Raw genomic sequence first — 10,590 nt, 5'->3', positions numbered from 1 at the left:
TGAAAAAAGTAAAAAAGATAAAAAAAATTTAAAAATTTTTTCTATTGATTTTTTTTTTTTTAGAGAGAGAGGAAAGGATAGGGATAGAGAGAGAGAAACATTCATGTGAACATCAATTGGCTGCCTCACGTATGCCCCCTACTGGGGAGCCAGCCTAAAACCCAGGCATGTGCCCTGACCAGGAATGGAACCCATAACTTTTTTTAGTTCATGGCTTGACGCTCAACTACTGAGCCACACTGTATAGGAAAAAAATGAAAGTTTTATGTTGTATTAAGTGCTACTGAGAAAATAAAAATGGGGCAAAAGGACAGAGAGTGACTGGGTTAGGGACATTACACTACAATATGTAGTTGGTCATGGAAGACTTCCATTTGTAAGAACATTTGAGCAGAGATCTGAACAAAGAAGAATCGTGTTGCAGTAATACGTGTGGGAAGAGTATGCCAGGAAAGAGGAGAGAGCATGCAAAAAGTCCCTGAATCAGAAATGAGGTTGTGATGGCCTAGGGGCAAAATGAGGAGTGGAGACAGTGCTCAGCGAATAAAGGGAGGAGAGGTAAGATATGAAAGAGGAGGTGCGGGTGGAAGCCAAACATATAATCTATAGTGAGGAATCTGGATTTTATCCCAATTCCAATAGAATTCCATTGAAGAATTTTGAGAAGGGAGCCACATGATTTGACTTATTTTCAAAAGGTCATGCTGGCAAGGATGCAAGAGTAGAAAAAGAGGAACTTCTGAGGAGGCTACAACCAGAACAGAGAGGGAAGTGTCCATCTGTGCTCCCGATGGTGGTCAGCCTTGGGATATAGTTTGGGAAAATAGATTGACAAACTTACTGATAAGTAAGATGTAGGTGAGGGAAAGAAAGGAATCAATGGTGTTTTATCCTAGATAACTGGTTGTAAGATGATCCAATTACCAAAACACATTGGGGATGGAGAAGAGCAAGAAGGACAATGAGGAATTATATTGTGGACATGTTGACTTTGAGATGCTTTTTGATATCTAAGTGAAGAAATATAATGATCCCTTTGAGGCATGAGTCCAGAAGTTGGCAGAAAGTTAAGGAAATAGGGATTTCTTTTTTTTAAAAAAAATATACTTTATTGATCTTTACAGAGAGGAAGGGAGAGAGATAGAGAGCCAGAAACATCGATGAGAGAGAAACATCGATCAGTTGCCTCCTGCACACCCCCTACTGGGGATGTGCCTGCAACCAAGGTACATGCCCTTGACTGGTACATGTTCTTCAGTCTGCAGGCCAACGCTCTATCCACTGAGCCAAACCGGTTAGGGCAGGGATTTCTTTCTTTCTTTTTTTTAATTAAAGTTATGGGACTAGATATCTGGAGAAAGAAGAGAAATTGGCAGAAAGTTATGAAAATCGGGATTTAAAAAAAATTAAAGTTATAGGAATAGATATCTGGAGAAAGAAGAGAAATTGTCAGAAAGCTAAGAAAATAGGGATAAAAAATTAAAGTTATGGGACTAGATATCTGGAGAAAGAAGAGGTATCTAACATCCACAGACAGAATGGAAATTGAAAATGAATCTTTTGACATGAACCCACTTTCTCTTGCTACCACAAATATTGACATATGTTCAGAATTGTAAGTATCAGTAGAATATGGGGGAGTGTTAGGGGAAGGAACATTCTAGAATCACTCATATAAAAGGGTGAGAGTTTTTTCTGGTACTTATGAACTACACAAATCCATGGTTGTTTCTTTCCTTTCCTTACCTAATTGTGTGATGTATATTCACACTTAACTTAAAGAAAATAACCTCCAGAATAATAAATTTATAAGGTTGACCAAGTACCACAGATATCTGAAATTGTCAATTTTAGAAATACCCAAGAAGGTAATTGATTTCAGGCTAAATGTAGGTTGAATAGAATTGAAATATAAAGACAGAAGTTTATCTAACAACTCAAACAGTTATTTCTAAATTGTATCATAACAGTTGGCATATGAAGTTTGTTTAATAAAAATGGCTGGGGCAAGAAGCACTTAATCTCCATGGCTTAGGGGGAAAAATGATTAAAGTAAACCAATTCAAAAAATTAAATTAAATCAATAAGAATGCAAAGGGGAAAAAAAATGTCCTAAAACTGCAAACAGGCTGAAACAAATGAACCCAACTGTATTTCAAATGAGTACTATGATAAGCCTGAACAAAAGAAAGAACAGGATGGGAGGGTGGGAAGGAGGAAGGGGGTGAGATAGGGAAGTAGAGAGGGAGAAAAGGAGGGGGGTAGGGAGGAAGAGAGGGAGAAAGAGAGGAAAGGAGTGAGATAGGGAAGAAGGGAGGGAGCTAGGGAGGAAGAGAGGGAGGGAATGAGATAGGGAAGAAGGGAGGGAGCTGAGCAAATGAGTAAGCATGATGGTGTTGGTAGGATCCAGGACTCTCCCTTGGAAAATAGAGCGGAGGAGGGCAAACAAGACCCTGTGGGGGCAGATTGGAATTGGAGGTATCTGATGAACTTATCATGTCCAAAATATATGTAAATGTACAAGTGTTTTTATGTACACATGCATATGCATTTGTGTCCGCACATTTGTATGTCTGTGTGTCTAGCTGTGTGTATGCATTCATATATGTCTGTGAAAGGGTCAAGAAGCAAAAGGACTCCAGGGGCAGTGAGTATCCTGACACCCAGATCTCAGCCTCTAACACCCCCCCACACACACACACACACCCGCAAGGAAATGAGAAATGAGTGGTTCCAGGGGTGGACTAGGATAAGCACCCGATCAGCCTGGAACATCTTTTGATGCCACACGAAGTAACCAAGTGCCCCCTAATATGATGGGGGCAGGCCACAAAAGACATAGAAGCCAGAATGAAGAGGCCCCATTTGTCAACAGTGGACACTGCACACCAAAATAAGGAAGGCAGTAATGAACTATAAACCACTGGAAATATAGGAATTCAGTAACATTTAGATACAGGCATGAATGATTAAATAAATGGGAGACCAGGGAGCTCTTTTGCTGATAGTAGAAGGGAAAAACTGACACAAATGTGCGGGGCGTCCTGGAGTTGAAATACTGTTTTGTAACCGTGATAGGAAAGATTGCATCAGCTGAGAGCATCAATTAATAATAAACCTAAGGGGAAGTTTCTTACGAGGAGCCATCTTTATAAAATGGAGAAATCAGGCACCACCTTGACGAGGCAACCAAAATGGACATCACTGACCAGTGTGGCTCAGTGGTTGAGCATCGACCTATGAACCAGGAGGTCATGGTTTGATTCCCGGTCAGGGCACATGCCCAGGTTGCATGCTCAATCCCCATTGTGGGGCGTGCAGGAAGCAACCAATCAATGGTTCTCTCTCATCATTGACATTTCTATCTCTCTCTCCCTCACCTTCCAATTCTGAAAACAATTAAAAAAATTAAAAAAAAAACACACCCCAAATGAACATCACCAAGGTGGGAGACATGAGCATTGTGTGCTTAAGATGTGCCAGCCTGAGAGAAAACTCCATCACCTATGCAGTATCCTAGCAGAAAAGGCATAACCACCATCTAATGACAGGGAAACATCAGACAAAGGCAAAATGAGAAGCCTTCTGTTAAAAGGAAAAAGAAGTTGGTGAATAGATGGTACTCATTAAAATGTCCACTTTCCTAGAAGACAAAGACAGTATGTGGAAATGTTCCCGATGAAGGGAGGCTAAAGAGACACGGCAGCTAAATGTGAACCTTGACTCTAGACTGGTTCCTTTCTGGAGGAGAAAACACCATGAAGATGAAATGCAGAACTAGAAGATGGACAAATGAGATAAAAGCATCTTATTCATGGAAATGTATGAAGTAAATAATTGTATGTGAGCACTGTGTAAGAGATTACCTCTATTTTTTATTAGTGAGACACTGAGGAAAGGCCTATGTTGTTTATAACTTAACCCCAACTGGTCCAGAAAGTAAATTAGGGAGATGAAAGATAGAATGAGAGAAAATTATAAAGTAAAAGGGGTAAAATATTAAGATTAGGCAAATCTTAGTAATGGCATATGGGAGTTCATGCTATTATTTTTATTTTACAACTTTTTTTGAGCTTAAAATTGTTTCTAAATTAAAAAAAAATTAAAAATGAAGTACTAAAGCATTTCCAAGCATTTGTGTCCGCACATTTGTATGTCTGTGTGTCTAGCTGTGTGTATGCATTCATATATGTCTGTGAAAGGGTCAAGAAGCAAAAGGACTCCAGGGGCAGTGAGTATCCTGACACCCAGATCTCAGCCTCTAACACCCCCCCACACACACACACACACCCGCAAGGAAATGAGAAATGAGTGGTTCCAGGGGTGGACTAGGATAAGCACCCGATCAGCCTGGAACATCTTTTGATGCCACACGAAGTAACCAAGTGCCCCCTAATATGATGGGGGCAGGCCACAAAAGACATAGAAGCCAGAATGAAGAGGCCCCATTTGTCAACAGTGGACACTGCACACCAAAATAAGGAAGGCAGTAATGAACTATAAACCACTGGAAATATAGGAATTCAGTAACATTTAGATACAGGCATGAATGATTAAATAAATGGGAGACCAGGGAGCTCTTTTGCTGATAGTAGAAGGGAAAAACTGACACAAATGTGCGGGGCGTCCTGGAGTTGAAATACTGTTTTGTAACCGTGATAGGAAAGATTGCATCAGCTGAGAGCATCAATTAATAATAAACCTAAGGGGAAGTTTCTTACGAGGAGCCATCTTTATAAAATGGAGAAATCAGGCACCACCTTGACGAGGCAACCAAAATGGACATCACTGACCAGTGTGGCTCAGTGGTTGAGCATCGACCTATGAACCAGGAGGTCATGGTTTGATTCCCGGTCAGGGCACATGCCCAGGTTGCATGCTCAATCCCCATTGTGGGGCGTGCAGGAAGCAACCAATCAATGGTTCTCTCTCATCATTGACATTTCTATCTCTCTCTCCCTCACCTTCCAATTCTGAAAACAATTAAAAAAATTAAAAAAAAAACACACCCCAAATGAACATCACCAAGGTGGGAGACATGAGCATTGTGTGCTTAAGATGTGCCAGCCTGAGAGAAAACTCCATCACCTATGCAGTATCCTAGCAGAAAAGGCATAACCACCATCTAATGACAGGGAAACATCAGACAAAGGCAAAATGAGAAGCCTTCTGTTAAAAGGAAAAAGAAGTTGGTGAATAGATGGTACTCATTAAAATGTCCACTTTCCTAGAAGACAAAGACAGTATGTGGAAATGTTCCTGATGAAGGGAGGCTAAAGAGACACGGCAGCTAAATGTGAACCTTGACTCTAGACTGGTTCCTTTCTGGAGGAGAAAACACCATGAAGATGAAATGCAGAACTAGAAGATGGACAAATGAGATAAAAGCATCTTATTCATGGAAATGTATGAAGTAAATAATTGTATGTGAGCACTGTGTAAGAGATTACCTCTATTTTTTATTAGTGAGACACTGAGGAAAGGCCTATGTTGTTTATAACTTAACCCCAACTGGTCCAGAAAGTAAATTAGGGAGATGAAAGATAGAATGAGAGAAAATTATAAAGTAAAAGGGGTAAAATATTAAGATTAGGCAAATCTTAGTAATGGCATATGGGAGTTCATGCTATTATTTTTATTTTACAACTTTTTTTGAGCTTAAAATTGTTTCTAAATTAAAAAAAAATTAAAAATGAAGTACTAAAGCATTTCCAGTGAGCACTTAAAAAAATCCAGTGCCATCAGATACATGTTTTATTTTACTCAGAAAACAGCCTAATTTTATGAAAAATGTTTTTGCCTCTACTCTAATTCAGATCTGTTCGCCATCATAGAAAGGGAATAAAAGTATCTGCTTAAATTATTTTTCTTATGAAAAGTGGAAATAAATTTAACTAAGGCATATGTAAAAAAATATCTACTAGTTTTCTTTTCTTTTCAGAATGAAAACAAGGTGGTGATGTTTTTCAAGATCCTATTACTATTTACATAGTTTCCAAATAAGAAGAATTTTGAGAATGTGATAACTTATACATATAAAACACACTAAAGTTTATGATGAAATATCTATAAAATAGAAAAATAATGAGGTGTGACATTTTATACTGGTTCATGGAGTGGTGCCAGTAGACTAACTTAATATCTGATCTACTTTCCATGGTTCCTATATTAATAAATGGCTTCAATACCACATTTAAAGATACAAATTCAGTCTTTTCCTCAATAATACTGAAAAATTAAAACCTATTTCTTGTACATGTATAGAATGATGAAAAAAATAAAGCTGGAAGGAATTTGGAAAACATCAAATCTAAGTACCCAATTTATTTTTGTAAAATAATAACAATATCAATGATGTCAGGTAACATAAATTTAAAGATTTCTAAATATGTGTTTTTATTTTAAAGTACAGATGTATAAATTGATTGCATTTAATGTATTTTTAAGTGGAAATATGAAGAAATGTAAAAGCTGCATCTGTCTTTTATAATGGCCGAAGTTATTTCTTGTATGGAGTTGACATACATATTCTATGTAACAGAGCACATGTACTGCCACAGTGCATATTTTTGTGAAAACAATAATTTTCCATTTAATTAACATATACTTTTATTAACATAATAAATATGAACATGCTACACGTAGCACTTATTTAGAAGTCTCATCAATTAAAAATCATTCAACAAATGTAGGTAGACACACATTAGTTTATAAAGGCAGGAAGTCTCACAGTATCTAGATTTAGAGCATCTTTGTTTCTGAATTCCCCTCTTAGTCTGCACCCAAACCATAATCTTTCTGTCAGGCAACAAACGTTCTTGTCTTTATGTTTGTAAATGAGAAAATGACCAATAGAAGGTTAAAAATAAACAAAGGAACAAATGTTTCAATCTTTCAGAAGTTCATTTGGAAGTCCCCTCCTATGTGTCAAAAACAAATAGCATTGCTGCTTCAAAGTGAATTATTATTTGAAAGGTAATATATTTGCTGGGGTGGGCTAGAGCCCACGACAAGCAGTTTTGACAGGTGGGAGGGTCATACCATGAAGGGAGACACCTCTCCATGCTCTCCATGTTAGATCGGCCGATCAACCCTGGATATCAATAGTTTGACGCATTCCCAGCAAGATCACCCGCGTGCCATCCATGCCTTTCTAAGACAGATGTAAAAGTTTTATGATGCTGTTCAGCAGTCATTCAGTTTCAGCTTTCATCAGACTCAATGAAAATCGATGTCTTAGTGTGCCCCATGAATGTAATCTTAACGAAACATAGTAAAATATGCATCTATAGTTCAAAAGTCAACATCTATATTTACAATGTTATACCTCATTTCACTTTAAACATTTGGATTGGGGGACAGGCTCGAAATACTTGTTCTTACAACAGTATGTGAAATCAAAAGCACATGCAATGCATCCGTTGTTCTCCTAACAATGACCAAAATGTCGCCTTCAACAATCTTTATGTCTCGTGGAAACGCAGCCAGATAAGCACTAAATTTTCTGTCAATACAATTTTTGCAAAGGCAGGACAAATTCTGAACTTATTTTCTGTAATCTGGGACTAGGCTATTCAGTCAGAAACTTTAATCATTCTCAACAGCAACAACAGCATCAACACATCTGTCTTGCCAGCAGGGTGGCATTTTCTTTACTGCTTTGCCCTTTATTTGCTGCTCTTAATTACAGTGGTGATCAATTGAGACTATAATCTCCTTGGGCTATGTTTTCTCTTGGCTGTTATCAGTTATTCAGTGTAATACCACACTATGTGTAAAACATCCCCAGTGCTCAATAGTTCATGATAAAAAAAAAATATCTCATACATAAAGTTCTGGACATTTATAATATTCCAATTATTTTTTAAAAGAGGGCATTAAAAATGGTATTGTAAATAACAGAATCAAGGGCTGATGGAATTAGGTGTGTTTAATTAGTGTGTAAATCATAAGACGCGGATGCACACTTTTTATGGGTTTCTCACAACTATCAACTTTAATTTAAAAATGTCGATCTAGTTCAGGATGTCAAACTCGAGTCCACAGTTCATTTCCTGAATTTATAATACTAACAGTCTGCTTTCCTTCTCCCTATAATCTCTTGTTATAGCACCTTGTGTCAAAAACAACAACAACAAAACATTTTCCAAGTAACGTAATAGAACCAGTATGATACTACTGTTTTCCAAAACTAATAAAAATTAAATCCATTATTTGATGGAACAATGCAAAATTACTTTTTTTTAAAGCCAAGAGATTATTCTAATTAAGAAAATAAAAAAACACTGAACCAAATTAAGTAAAAATTCAAATTCTCTATTACTTAGGATATCTACCTTTTACCAAATATCACAGAGCAAATATGTGATGTGTGTCAGCTTCTCAAAATGAGTAGCTAGCGGCAACCATGCAAACTCCCATATGTCTAAACAGAATACTTCACTACTGCATTTTTTAAAAATGTATTAAACACTATAAGGTTTATGCCAACTATAAGAAGCCAACTGTTTTCAAAAAGAAGATTTAAAATTGCTAAATAATGAACACAACTGTGTGAAATAGTTAATATGTATAAGCATTGCTCTAGATTGGCACAATCAAGAAAAATTTTCTGCTGGATTTAGATCATTTTAACATTTCACTAATGAGATCAGTTTTTGCTTAATTGGGTCTCCAATGATGGATCCAAATAGTCTTACTTTGTTTTAGTTCTTGCTCCATTTTTAAGCATTATAATTGTAAATTAATTTTATTAAGAAAAAGATGAATTTCTAAAGTTGGATTTACTTGTCTTATTTAGATTTTAAAATCATACTACCTATACTACAAATTGCTTTTTCTATACTATTTAAATATCACCATAATGTGATGATAGGAAAAATAATACCGAAATGTCACTTTGTAAATAATACAATATATTTTGGCAGTGGGTAAAAACAAATGCAAGAATGTATTCTTCCTGGTTAAAGTCCAACTAGTAAAGTGCAAACTGTACAAAAGGACACATGTAGGAGAATTTACAAATGTTAAGAACAAACTGGAGCTAGGAGAAGGAAAAGTTCTCAAATTTATTACTAATCCAAAAGTTCTCTCAGCATCAAATTATGTGTAAAAATATGGGGATAGGAGTATGTTTCACTTTGCAGTTAAAATAACTTGAGATCAATGAGAACTTTAAAAACCTCCAGCTTTTTAAAAGGTTGTATGTGAAGTTGAAACTTCGCAAATTTTCTAAACGGTTTCATTTAATATACTGACTGCTCACTAGACAGAGGTATTCGGTTTATCTAATCTACTGTGTAATCCAGCCAGCATTAAAACTGTTGTTCTATAAAGAGTAATCCAAATAACAAAATAAAAAATAGCAAGGAACAAGTGTTTTCTTACCTCTGTATTATTTACAGTTACTTGTTAAGCTGCTTAAATACTTGAGTTCATCTACCAACTCCTCAAAGGGCTCTGTTCTCTCCTCTGCTGTCTTCACGAGGCATTTTTTTTCCTCTGCAAAAGGATAGTCTACTCAAAGAGGAAGTGGTGAAACACCAGAGCTGTTATGCTTTTTAAATGGTATGGAAATGAAAAATTACCCACAAAGCTTACACTTGGAATCACAGTGACCGGCTAGCATTTGTGTGGGTCTATATATGTAACTAATGTATACACATTTATATCTGTAAGCGAATTTTAGAAAAGTGATTGAAGTCTATACTTGATCAAGTAATAATCATTTACATAAGGAAACATCTCGTGTGTGGTTCAACAATTATCATAGAAAACCAGAAAATGCTGCTCTCGGCGGAAGAAAACTGTCAAGCTGATACACGAGGAATGAAATTGCTCTTATAAGGCTAATTAGCTTAAAGTCTTTGGAATATGACCTAAATGCTAAACTGACTACAGACATCTTATAAAAAGGGGGAAAAAAATGGCTTCAGTAAACGGGCATTTTCCTGGAATCTGGGTAGTGGTTTTTTTTTACCTACAAGTCTTAAACTTCCTTTCTCATGAGTAGTTGCCTGTGACATACAGATAAAGCATTGCAAAACCGAAACTGTTGCTTATCCAAGTGCTATGGTCTCTCTCAACTTCAGCCACAAGAACAAAAAACAGGTGCACCTCCCGAAACGCTGAACATTTATCTGGTTGTTTCTAACAGGTTGGGACATTACCAGAACTTTTACGGGACAGTAGGGACAGTGGTCAAAAAGGGCCTACAACAGTTGATCAAAGCAAATGCTATTGCCAACTTCAAAGGAAAGAAAGTATAACAGAAGCAAATGGGTAGCTGCAATTTGTATGTGGTCCCTTCCCACCTCCCTTGCTCGTTGGGGAAGAGGAAGAAGGTGGATTGCAAGAAAAACTTAATAGTTATGCAAACGTCCACAAGTTGTAAAAACCACATTCTGGACTTTAGAAACGATCATACTATACCACTCTCTCTGCCTTTTACTTAACCCTGTTTTCAAAGGGGCAATAAACTGTAATTAGGGATGTTTAAAAATAGAACCATTTTGCCCTTCACCTGAACTCATACTTAATGTGAATTTGCAGGAAGTAAAAATAAATGAACAAACAATACTAAGAAAGCTG

The 10,590-nt window shown here is 36.8% G+C and overlaps 1 protein-coding gene across 1 annotated transcript in view; it reads right to left on the bottom strand.

Annotated features, from left to right (window-relative positions):
* The window catches only part of MBNL1 (muscleblind-like splicing regulator 1), a 197,899-nt gene extending 188,423 nt beyond the window's left edge, over positions 1-9,476 (bottom strand). The window contains exon 1 of the mRNA XM_005874395.2: positions 9,388-9,476. The gene's annotated coding sequence lies outside the window, so the exon portion shown is untranslated. The remainder of the gene's footprint in view (positions 1-9,387) is intronic.
* Between the last annotated feature and the right edge of the window lie 1,114 nt (positions 9,477-10,590).

The sequence above is a fragment of the Myotis brandtii genome, unplaced genomic scaffold (assembly GCF_000412655.1).
Source record: "Myotis brandtii unplaced genomic scaffold, ASM41265v1 scaffold436, whole genome shotgun sequence".
Classification (NCBI taxonomy): domain Eukaryota; kingdom Metazoa; phylum Chordata; class Mammalia; order Chiroptera; family Vespertilionidae; genus Myotis; species Myotis brandtii.
The sequence above is the reverse complement of the archived record's forward strand: the minus strand, read 5'-3'. Positions and strand labels throughout refer to the sequence as shown.